The 13,309-nt window shown below is 44.8% G+C and overlaps 1 protein-coding gene across 4 annotated transcripts in view; it reads right to left on the bottom strand.

The window, feature by feature from the left end:
• The window catches only part of PCSK5 (proprotein convertase subtilisin/kexin type 5), a 639,880-nt gene that overhangs the window by 542,193 nt on the left and 84,378 nt on the right, over nt 1-13,309 (bottom strand). The window lies entirely within an intron of this gene.

Below are 13,309 nucleotides of genomic sequence, written 5' to 3'. Positions count from 1 at the left end.
TATCCTCTGTAACCTAATTCTCACACTAACCCTCCCCTATCTGCTCCTAACTAGTGTTGGGCGAACACCTGGATGTTCGGGTTCGGGAACGTTCGCCGAACATGGCCGCGATGTTCGGTATGTTCGGGCCGAACCCCGAACTCCCCGAACATCCCGCTTTTGGGGGCCCTATGGGGTTGCAGGCATAAGGGGGGAGCATGCCCCGATCGCGGGGGGGGGGGTCGGAAATTCCCCCCACTCCCTCCGCTAGCGCTCCCCCCTCTGCCCGCTTCCCCATACAAAAGTTTAAGGAAAGTAAAATAGTACCGGTGGTAGTGGCTGGCAGTGGCACTGTGAAGTGAGTGAGGAGGAGGAGTCCGGAGAGTGACGCGTTGAGGGAGGCCGGGCAGCGGGCGGTTAAGCGGTAGTACCCTTGTGGTACTTCCGCCCTTTCTCTGACCTCACGTCCTCTGCATACGAGGGTACGCGTCACGCGTACCCTTGTATGCGTCATCACGCAGAGGACGTGAGGTCAGCGAAAGGGCGGAAGTACCACAAGGGTACTCCCGCTGAACCGCCCGCTGCCCGGCCTCCCTCAACGCGTCACTCTCCGGGCTCCTCCTCCTCACTCACTTCACAGTGCCACTGCCAGCCACTACCACCGGTACTATTTTACTTTCCTTAAACTTTTGTATGGGGAAGCGGGCAGAGGGGGGAGCGCTAGCGGAGGGGGTGGGGAGAATTTCCGACCCCCCCCCCGCGATCGGGGCATGCTCCCCCCTTATGCCTGCGACCCCATAGGGGGGCCGTATTCGGCCGAACAGGGCCCTGTTCGACCGAACAGGGGCCCTGTTCGGCCAGGCATTGAGCCGTTCCGGCGAACCCGAACAGTTTGGCCGAACACCACCAGGTGTTCGGCCGAACTCGAACATCACCCGAACAGGGTGATGTTGTGCAGAACCCGAACAGTGGCGAACACTGTTCGCCCAACACTACTCCTAACACTAGCCTCTCCCCACCTACTCCCAACACAGCACTAACCTCCGTTCCCCCTTATGCATGCCTAACAGTAGTCCCCTTACATAGATAAAGCCCACAGTTCTGCTACAGTGTATCCAAACTCTGGTGCACTATAACTTTTAGCCGAGCGGCTATAAAAACTGTAACCCCCAACAAGCCAATAATTTACCCTCTCCCCCTGCTGGCCAGGCTGCTAGATAACCTACTGGAGGCCAATAATTGCAGCTCCCAGCTGATTCCAGGGGCCCCTATAACACTAACGGTCCAGCGCTGTCTTCATAGCAGAAGCAAAATTCCGCTATAACTCCACTGCTGCTACTTTTGGCACTGTCCCTGTAGTGGAAACACCTTAGGCGCCCAAATTACAGACTGTAGCCGGTAATTCACTAGTTTGACATAGGTGACTACAGCAGTGTCCAAGTTCCGGGCCTGCAAATTGCACCCAAATGTACTGCTTCACAATGTACACTAATGCCATTGTGGAGCAATTGCAGTTCCTTGCATTTATTAGATGAATACAATTTGTATTTCATTTACATGCACGATAGGATTATTAACATCTCGTTAATCATCCCTAATAAGGACCACAGAGTTCAGTGTTGTAGCAATTATGTGTTTTTAGCCACTTTATAAAAGTCAGCAAAAAATATTGCATCATCTTAAATGGCCTTTAATTCAGCTCTGGCCCACAGAGGATGCGCAGTCAACAGGGTTCAAGATATTCCTACAAGCAGCAATATGGAAGTAGACATAGAAGCAGCGCAACACTCTCCGTCCTTAGGTACATAAGCCTTTTCAGTCAGCAAGCACAGGATTAACGTCATCAGTTTTCCTGGAAATGGCAATTCAAAATTATTCTTACTGTAATCTTTGAATTTCATTAAAGAACATATTTAGCCTCATTAAAAGGCAAGACACTGCTTAAAAGGCTGTTCGAGTCATAAAATCGAACCAATTAACATTTTACATACTTTAAATTCAAAATAGTAGCCTGTTAGCGAACAGTGAATATGACTCTAAAGGAAGGCACTTTGGTAGTTCTGCTTCACAGACTAGACCTAACACAAAAAGAAGGCTTCGCTTCACACTGACAGACCAAACTCACTGTGTAACGCACCGCAAACAGCTGTTTGTGTAGTGACGCCCATGCTGGACTGGTGCACACCGTAGCCAGACTGCAGGCGACAGCGGTTTTCAAGCCCATATGGTCGCCGGGCTGAGGTAGCTCAATGACAGAACAGTGACTGTTCAGCTGATCGAATTTGGTCTGTCCACAATGAAGCAACGACCTTATAATCTTGGGTGTGCCCCCCGCAAGACACTCATGTAGCCAGCGGACATTGCTTCATTGTGATACGCAAGCCCCTTCACCGCAGCAAGGTAACGATCACGAAGGGGAATTGACACATGTACATGCCTTTTGTTTTGTTGTGGCAGCTGCAGTGCAGCCTGAAAAATTAGGCAGGCATGTACACGCACCTGAAAAATTATTATAGCGGCCACTGCCAGCAGCGGCCTTAAAAATTCAGGAATCCGTCTGGAGTCCTGGACCCTGTTGGTGGTGGCGGAGAAGGCAGTCAAGCGACCTGCAGGCAATGATGCTGAGGGGGAGTGACTTAGTCTAGGGGCAGGCAGTCACACGGCGTGCAGGCAGAGATGCTGTGTGTGGGGACTGACTTAGTCTTCGGGCAGGCCTGACCGTGCTTTGCAGACCACGTGGTCAGATGGACCCTTGACCCAACGCTGTGTGCCAGAGATGACACCAGTTGCCTTTCAACATCACGATACAGTTTGGGCATCAGCTTTTTTGAGAAATAATTGTGGCCTGGTATCTTCCACTACGGTGTGGCTTTGCTTTTGTGTGCTGCTTTTCCTCAGGTGGTCATCCCATTGCAGTTTGTGCTTTGTCATCATGTGCCTTCGTAAGGAAGTTGTTGTCCCTACACGGGTCTTGGTCTTTCCACGGTTCAATTTTTGGTGGCAGAGAGTACAGATGGCATTGCTCTCATCTGAGGCACACAAAAAAATGTCCACACCGCTGAGCCCTGGGGTGATGGCACTTTGGTGGTGGCGGCTGACTGAGTGTTAAGTGGGGTGCCAGAATCAGAGCAGGAGGAAGAAGATATGTTACGCTTCCGTGCAGAAGCTGAGGAAGATGAGTTGTTCTGTGTTAAATAGTCTCTACATCCTGACAATCTTGGGGGGTTGATGGCACGCGCCTTCTGAAAACTGTACTTTGGTCCAGGGCGGCACGAAATCATGACAGCACGACCTCGAACAGACCTGCCGGGTTGCCTGCCTCTGCCTCTTTTGCCCATATTGGGGGGGATGAAGTGAAAGGTATGCACTGACTTGACTAACACAATGTGCAGTCACACAGGTGCAGTGAACAGGTATGCAGTGACTGGTATCAATACAATGTGCAGCTGTCACACACACAGGTAGCGTGAACCGGTGCAGTGACTGGTAGTATATAACACTGCATGCACTCAAGTAGGTAGGTGCACTGAACAGGTAGGTATGCAGTGATTGGTATTACAAATGTGCAGCTGTCACACATACAGGTACCGTGAACAGGTGCAGTGACTGGTGGTATATAACACTGCGTGCGCTCACGTAGGTAGGTGCACAGAACAGGTAGGTAAGCAGTGATTGGTATTACAAATTTGCAGCTGTCACACACACAGGTACCGTGAACAGGTGCAGTGACTGGTGGCATATAACACTGCGTGCACTCACGTAGGTAGGTGCACTGAACAGGTAGGTATGCAGTGATTGGTATTACAAATGTGCAGCTGTCACACACACAGGTAGTAACTGAATGTGCTGGGCCTGGCAGTGGCACAGTAGGAATTACCAAGGGGCCAAGGTCCAGCTGCGACTGACTGACAGGGTTGTATATGCAACACAAGTGTCTGTGGGACACGCACACAGAAAAAAAAAATAGATCACAAGAACAACATTAGCTCTCAAAAGAGCTGTTGAGGGGTGCTTTTTAGCAATAAGGATCAGCAAGGAGCAAGCTAACAAGCCTAACAAGAGCCTATCTAAGCTTTCCCTATGTCTACAGCAGGTTCTCTCCCTTCTCTAATTACTGAAGTCACATGAGTGAGTGAAAAGGCTGACGCTGCCTGCCTTTTATATGGGGGGGGGGGGGCTCCAGGAGGGAGTGTAGCCTGATTGGCTAACCTGTGTCTGCTGACTGTGATGTAGAGGGTCAAAGTTGTCCCTAATTATGTAGTATAGGGGGAGGGTCAAACTTGTGGCCTGGTATCTTCCACTACGGTGTGGCTTTGCTTTTGTGTGCTGCTTTTCCTCAGGTGGTCATCCCATTGCAGTTTGTGCTTTGTCATCATGTGCCTTCGTAAGGAAGTTGTTGTCCCTACACGGGTCTTGGTCTTTCCACGGTTCAATTTTTGGTGGCAGAGAGTACAGATGGCATTGCTCTCATCTGAGGCACACAAAAAAATGTCCACACCGCTGAGCCCTGGGGTGATGGCACTTTGGTGGTGGCGGCTGACTGAGTGTTAAGTGGGGTGCCAGAATCAGAGCAGGAGGAAGAAGATATGTTACGCTTCCGTGCAGAAGCTGAGGAAGATGAGTTGTTCTGTGTTAAATAGTCTCTACATCCTGACAATCTTGGGGGGTTGATGGCACGCGCCTTCTGAAAACTGTACTTTGGTCCAGGGCGGCACGAAATCATGACAGCACGACCTCGAACAGACCTGCCGGGTTGCCTGCCTCTGCCTCTTTTGCCCATATTGGGGGGGATGAAGTGAAAGGTATGCACTGACTTGACTAACACAATGTGCAGTCACACAGGTGCAGTGAACAGGTATGCAGTGACTGGTATCAATACAATGTGCAGCTGTCACACACACAGGTAGCGTGAACCGGTGCAGTGACTGGTGGTATATAACACTGCATGCACTCAAGTAGGTAGGTGCACTGAACAGGTAGGTATGCAGTGATTGGTATTACAAATGTGCAGCTGTCACACATACAGGTACCGTGAACAGGTGCAGTGACTGGTGGTATATAACACTGCGTGCGCTCACGTAGGTAGGTGCACAGAACAGGTAGGTAAGCAGTGATTGGTATTACAAATTTGCAGCTGTCACACACACAGGTACCGTGAACAGGTGCAGTGACTGGTGGCATATAACACTGCGTGCACTCACGTAGGTAGGTGCACTGAACAGGTAGGTATGCAGTGATTGGTATTACAAATGTGCAGCTGTCACACACACAGGTAGTAACTGAATGTGCTGGGCCTGGCAGTGGCACAGTAGGAATTACCAAGGGGCCAAGGTCCAGCTGCGACTGACTGACAGGGTTGTATATGCAACACAAGTGTCTGTGGGACACGCACACAGAAAAAAAAAATAGATCACAAGAACAACATTAGCTCTCAAAAGAGCTGTTGAGGGGTGCTTTTTAGCAATAAGGATCAGCAAGGAGCAAGCTAACAAGCCTAACAAGAGCCTATCTAAGCTTTCCCTATGTCTACAGCAGGTTCTCTCCCTTCTCTAATTACTGAAGTCACATGAGTGAGTGAAAAGGCTGACGCTGCCTGCCTTTTATATGGGGGGGGGGCTCCAGGAGGGAGTGTAGCCTGATTGGCTACCCTGTGTCTGCTGACTGTGATGTAGAGGGTCAAAGTTGTCCCTAATTATGTAGTATAGGGGGAGGGTCAAACTCGCATATAATTCGCGGTTCACCGCGAACGCGAACCATCGAAGTTTGCGTGAATCGTTTCGCGGTCGAACCGTTCGGGCCATCTCTACTAACACAGCACTAAATCTCATGCTTTGATCTGGTCTGCAATGCATGGAAGAATTCTGTAGTCTTGGAAGTAATGGCTACAGAAGTCATGTGACTGCAACCTCTAGACCAGGGGTGTAAAACTCAAATACAAAGTGGGCCGGAATTGAACACTGGAACCTATTTGCGGGCCAACCTCAATGTCTTCTTGCCACCTTCTTACTTTATAAAGTTCCCTGGTATCTAATGGCTCCTTTGCAACCCCTATACTGTTCCCTAGTGTCTACTGGTCCTCCCTCCCCTATACAGTTCCCGGGTGTCTAGTGGCCCCCGCTCTCCCCTATACAGTTGTCTAGTGTTTCGTGCTTTTCCCCTACCTCCCCCATATGGCTTTCCTGGCGGTCTAGGGCTTCACTTCCAATATAGCTTCTCTGGTGGTCTAGAGTGGGCCAAATATAATGTAAAGCGGGGAAAGCACTTGGGGCCAAATGTAATGGCTCTGAGGGCCAGATTTGGCCCGCAGGCCGGAGTTTGACATGTATGCTCTAGACCCTTGCTGCAAAACCTGCAGTATATGTACTCAAGTGGGTACTTTATTAAGCTCACAGAGTACGGTACTTTAGATTTTTTTTTTATATATATATATATATATATGAAAGTCATAAATCATGTAAAAAAAAAAAAAGATGAATAAGCATTCTAGTTAATTAAAAGAAAAAAATATATACCGGTATAATGTGAGAAGGATTTATAGACTATTATGTAGTAATTCTAAAAAATACACTTGTATAGACATCAAGCGGCACTTAAAGTGGATCCGAGATAAACTTTTACTCATTGCATAATTGTGTTCCTTTCATATAGTTTATATGACATTCCTCAAGCCAAATACTTTTTTTGTTTTGTTTTAATACTCTATTTCCCTATAAACTAAACAAGCCTCGCCCACAGCTTTTCAGAGAGCCTTGGCCCTCAGTCCCAGGTAGCAGGGGCTTATGGAAGCTCAGTCTGGGCAGCAGGAGGAGGAGGTTACTAGCCATTGATTTCAGAGGCAGAGGGGAGGAGGAGAGGGGACTGAATGTACACACAGGCAAGCTGATAGCATCTCCAGCCCTCAGGCTTGTGACAATGTGACAAAAAGAACATGGCTGCCCTCATTGTATCACAACAATAAATAATCATACACTTTTAAAGCTGTTTGCAGCTAGATTTGCTGTGTAAACTATCTAAACTTTAGATAAGATATATAGAAAAGTTATTTGTTATAGTTACTTTTTCATCTCGGATCCGCTTTAAAGAGAGTCTGAAGCGAGAATAAATCTCGCTTCAGACCTTTATAGTTAGCAGGGGCATGTGTGCCCCTGCTAAAACGCTGCTATCCCGCGGCTTAACGGGGGTTCCTTCACCCCCAAATCCCCTCTGTACATCGCGGAATCTCTTCCGCATCGGGGCAGGGCTAACCGCCGCAGCCCTGCCTCCCGCGCGTCTATCAGATGCGTACCTCCGCCTCTCCCCCGCCCCTCTCAGTCTTCCTTCACTGAGAGGGGCGGGGGAGAGGCGGCGATGCGCGTCTGATAGACGCGCTGAGAGGCAGGGCTGCAGCCGTTAGCCCAGCCTCCATGAAGAGCAGAATTTACGACCAATTTGGTCGTTGATTTTGCAGGGGGGGGGGGGTTTGGGGGTGAAGGGACCCCCGTTTAGCCGCAGGATAGCGGCGTTTTAGCAGGGGCACACGTGCCCCTGCTAACTATGAGCTCTGAAGCGAGAATTACTCTCGCTTCAGTGTCTCTTTAAGATGATGTTACCCACAATAGGGGGTACTTAGTGATCTAAAGTTACCTCCAACCCCACCACTACTTACAAGTATTTTAATTTAAAAAAAAGAAAGAACCCTTCAAGTAAAGGTAGGTTTATTATCATCCCTGGTTTATAAAATGCCAAATATTATGATGCATGCAAGATAATTAGTAGAGAAAGATGACAAAGCTGAATTCATAATAAGAACAAACTACAGCTACTTACACACGCTACATAAAATGGCCGGGAATTCAACGCGTGCACAAGTGCCCCCTAAGTTCTCTTAAAGATATGGCACACTGGATCATTGAATGATAGCGACCCTTGTGCGCATTTTTTCCCTCCTTACTCCCCACAGCAACATCATGCTTTGCTCTGGAATACTAGAGCAATGTGTCTGTACAGCTCTCGCTTACCGAAGTGGCGCCTGCATGATCTTAACAGGCAAAGCTAATGGTAAGGGGGTGCCCACCTTAGGACACAGAGGAGTAGAAGTGGGGATATAGATGAAGAATTTTTTAATTTGAACGCACATTGGGAAATACAGTGGCGGTCAGCCAAGCCATATCTATCTGATAAATCCTAACAGATTATTAACATATATCTTGTGAGCTGGAAAACAATTCAGAACACTCTCAAACTAAAGTAAGCTGAGTTCAGGACAAGCCTTCAACCAAAGCAAGCTGTGCGACTGCACAAGGCATCCATAGATTAAATAGGGCAGGGAAACTTTGTGGGCAGCTATCTCATACCCACAATGTACCATGCATAATGTAAATAATATCTGCTGACCACATTATTAGTGATAATGTCACAAGAGATCCCTTTAACAAGAAAGCTTCCTGCTCTCACAGTTGAATCACTGTTGAGAATCAAGCTTGTAAGGACTAATGCATGTCGTAGCCCATCATGAATGCCTTCAATCCCTGGAAAGCTTACTAAACATAGTATTGGTCAGGGTTAAGTACAGGGGGACTGTATAGATGAACAAGTAATTAAAGACTTTGTTCTTTACATTCACTTTCTAGGTACATTTTAATCCATCATTTTCAATTGAAAAAAGAAGACATACAATACACTAAAAAGTATCAAAATGCACAGGTGTAATTGAACACTGTGTGCAGGTTGGTTAAACAAGCGTGTGGTTTATATTCCCAAATAATATGCAGAAAAGACGTCCACATTCTGTTTTACCCACATAGGCATCAATTCACAAAGTTTTACCACATCAGTAATGTATAAAACAGGAGAATTTACTGAACATCTTCTCAAACACCATTTCACTAAACCTATTACTGCACGGCATAGTAAATTACCGACTTGTGCAGTACTTACCTCAGTAAATGTAAATTCATAAAGATTAGCGCATTTGGTAAAGCAAGTAAAATGTTTGGTGTTTTAAGACTTATTTGTAACTGGCATTTAGCATGCGATAACATTGCTGCATGCACATCTAAAAGGATGCAAGAAACACTTTACACAGTTCACATGCATACTCAGATAATAAGTGTCAGCATGCCAAACCCATATAAGTGTGGCCCTGTATCAATGAATGATCATTCATACTGGCTGTGTCGATCATCCATATTCATCTTAACCCCTAAGAACATGCATATACTTTACTGTGTTCAAAAACAAGTCCACAAGCAGAAAAAATAATCAAAAGATAACCCCATAAACCCAATAAGCCCAATAAGGCATTATTATCAGGATCAACCACGCAAACCCTTTTATCAGGCTATCCGGAATAATTGTGAGATAGAGGAATCAGGATTTCCTGCATGACTAAAGTAAATATTTGGAGGCATATTTTTTTTAGGAAGGTTAAAGGACTGGAATTGTGCTAGAACACTACATCTATATGCTACAATGTTATTTACTGTACATTGTCCTAGTGACATGTGGGTTGGTCTAGGTCAATGATCTGCAAACTTGGCTCTCCAGCTGTTAAGGAACTACAAGTCCCACAATGCATTGCAGGAGTCTAACAGCCACAGTCATGATTCATAAAGGCAAATGCATTGTAGGACTTGTAATTCCTTAACAGCTGGAGAGCCAAGTTTGCAAATCACTGGTCTAGGTCTAGAGTCTAGGTTCTTAACAAATGGAACATATACTCCAGAGGGTTCTTTAGTAGTTTTCAGGAAGAACTTGAACTTTTCATTATGAATCCATTGTAGAATGTTTTGAGATAAAAAAGCACGATTAATTGTATAAAAACAAACCAAACTAAGTATTAATTGTTAGTTAAAAGCCTCAAACAATTTTCAAGCAGTTTACAAACAAATTTATGGAATACTCCTACCGAATTTATCAATCCACACATTAAAAAAAAGAAAAAAAATGTTTTCATAGAATAGCTCTGAAGGTAAATACATAATTTTCAGTTCAGATCAAGGCTGATTGTGTTGCATGCCATTTCAGGTCGTGTTCTAGTTATCTGATAAAGAACTTAAAGAATTTAGATTGCCTTTAGCAATTTTCACTACATTCTGCCTTTGATCCATTATTAGCTAAGACTTTTTTTTTTTACGTAGTTCATGAAACTACAGGACACCGGGCAAAGGGGTATTCAAAAGGAATGATGAAATCTGTTTCCAGGTCACCGAGAGCATCTAGATGCCTCCAGTGCTACTGCTGCTAAACCAGATACAGACATGACATTTCTCAAGATCATTTCAGACGAGTCAGCATTTCCTACACACATTGAACTCTCCCCATACAGGACTGCAATGGACTGAAAAAACCCAGCATGTGCAATTGCTGATGAGGTCAAACAGAAACTGTTGTCCAAAATGATCATAAGCAATTGTATCGGGTGACAAAAGTTTTGTCTGTATGAATCTTTAGTTGGACTGTAAGCCTTTAATGATTCAGAGAAAAATCATATTGTGGATTAAAAAAAATAAATCTGTGTGCATGTCCAGCTGAGGCGTATTTGAAAAGAGACTGTCAACAGAGTCTTCAGTCAACAAGTGGACAGCCCTACAAGCAAGTTCTTCAGGCAACCTCACAAAAACACTTTTTCCTACTAAATTCCATTCCCAACTTGCCATGGCCGAAGCAATATGTAAAAGGAGAGAACCGAGAGCCCAATATAGTGTAGTAAGTACTGATAAATGGGTTTTATGAAATAGAGTACAACAATATACTCACAAAACAGGGTTACCTCCAGGCAACCACTGTAAAGGCAGGTGAGGAGATTATCCTGTCCTCACTCAGGATTAAGAAGTCGCTCTCTGTAGACAGGAAAAAAAAGGGGTATCCCCCTCCACCAGGGGTGGATATTAGGTATAACGTAATGGAAGACAGAGGCGCCTAAAGAATAAAACCAATTATTAAAAAGTTTAAAAGTGCTTAGGAGGCAGTGGTGGACTTACCTCCTGCAACCAGACACAACAAGTTGAGTACCGTATATTCCGGCGTATAAGACGACTGGGCGTATAAGACGACCCCCCAACTTTTCCAGTTAAAATATAGAGTTTGGGATATATTCGCCGTATAAGACTACCCCTCTTCCAACGCACACCAAATTAAAATAAAAATAAAAAAAATCATGTACTGGTGCTGAGTATGAACAGATACTGGTTCTGTACTGTATGTGTTACCCAGTATATAACAGTATATAGTCAATTGACTTGTTGCATTGGACAACTCTCCTTAAGTAGACTGGTCAGCTCTCCTTGTCTACCTGTTTATCAGTGCAGTATGGAAGAATAGATTGCGTTCCCTCAGCAGGGAGATCTGAGAGGCGGTAACAGGATAGGGCGTATCACCCGGCATCAATGACACCCGGCGTATAAGACGACCCCCAACTTTTCAGAAAATTTTCAAGAGTTAAAAAGTAGTCTTATACGCAGGAATATACAGTATTCAAAATAAAGCAGATTTATTGGTACACTCCAGGGGATATTCACAACACGTTTCGCAGGCCTAAACCCGCTTCATCAGGCAATAGCTAGTAGGAGTACACAACAGCAGTCTGTCCGGATAACAGCTGGGAATTACCTAGTAGTTATAGCCATCATTGTCCTTCAATGCAAGGAAAGCATCTAACTCAGATATAGAATTTGCCATAACTACTTCCTGTGGAAATATATTCCAGATTTTAACCACTCTTACTGTAAAAAACCCTTTCCTAAACATATGTCAGAAACTTTTCCCCCCGTTGGGCAGATCATGTCCTCTAGTCCTTTACACAAGCCTAGGGACAAAAAGCTCATCTGCCAAGGTTTTATATTGCCATCTGATGTATTTATACATGTGAATTAGATCTCCTCTAAGGTGTCTTTTGTCCGGCCTAAATAAGCCCAGTTTATATAGCCTTTCCTGGTAAGTGAGGCCTTCCATCAATTTTGTTACTTGTCTACTTCATCCACTAGGTCATGTATAAATACATTTAAAAGTACTGGACCCAGTACCGACCCCTGTGGGACACCACTAACAGTTACCCATTTTGAATGTGATTCATTGGCCACAACTCTGCGTTATGTCCATCAGTTCCTTATCCATACACATAGATTCTTCTCCTCCAGTCCTTGCATCCCCAGACTGTTGAAGGGGGAAGGTATTGAAGGCCTATGCAAAGTCCAAGTATCATCTACAGAATCCTCAATATCTATATTAGCATTCACCTCATTATAAAAGGTGAGCATGCTAATCAAACAAGGCCTGTCCTTGGTAAACGCATAATGAGATTTTTTTTATTTGCTGCTATGAAGTCTTGTATAGCATCTCTTAGGATCCCTTGAATACTTTGCACACGACTGAAGCAAAGCTTACAAGTCTATAATTTCCAGGATAATTTTTTTTTTTGTACTTCTTAAATAATGTGAAAACATGATCTTGATCCCAGTCTATTGGAACTATCCCACATGAAAGAGAGTTACAAAATACAAGGGTGTTTATAAATAACTGAACTTAATTCCCTTAGCACCCACGGATGTATACCATCCAACCGTGGGGCCTCATCCATTTTAAGGTAGCTATACACTTTCGATTTTTTCCCATCAATTTCTTGCCAATTTGAAAATTCAATCATGCCGACTCGACTGATCATTAGAACGCATTTTGACTGAAAACAATCATGTTGATTGATTGTACCAAATGGAAGAAATTGATCAGTGGTGGGTTGGGAGCTGCTGTTTTGCCCCCACCCTTCCTGCATAGGTAGTAGAAAGCTAACAGAGATTGGACTAGTCCGTCTCCTCATGGAAGATTCTCAGGATTACCTTTATTCTTTTAAGAGCACTCCTTGGAACGGATCTAACAAAGATGCCGGACTGCCTCTCTGCTTGTTTGCACACTATTTTGGCAGCTGGACTGAGCAACTCCTCTTCAGTAAGTGCTTTTGTAAATAAAGAAATATCTGAGAATTCCCCATATAGTAAAAAGGTAATTTATAGTGCGTTTTACTCTCTAACAAATTTTGTATGCATGTATTTAACATTTTACAATTTTTTTCTATAGCCCTTTAAACTGAGAATTAATGTTAGTCAATGGGCTACTTCTCATTTAAATGTGTTTCTCGTTGCAGAAAAAAACTGACAGCAAAGCAGCACCGTGGGTGTTTTTTCTATCAATTACATTAACCGCTGTGAAAAAAACCTGTGTTAACTGACAGACAAGTAGGAATGGTGCCTTAGGTCTGGGGCCCACTGGGAGTACTTTTTCAGCACTTGCCAATTACCAGTGATTGGCAAAGCGATCGCAAAGGGCTGCATGCAGTGAAGCGATTGGAAAGGGCTGC

Source organism: Hyperolius riggenbachi, chromosome 1 (assembly GCF_040937935.1).
Source record: "Hyperolius riggenbachi isolate aHypRig1 chromosome 1, aHypRig1.pri, whole genome shotgun sequence".
Lineage (NCBI taxonomy): Eukaryota > Metazoa > Chordata > Amphibia > Anura > Hyperoliidae > Hyperolius > Hyperolius riggenbachi.
The sequence above is the reverse complement of the archived record's forward strand: the minus strand, read 5'-3'. Positions and strand labels throughout refer to the sequence as shown.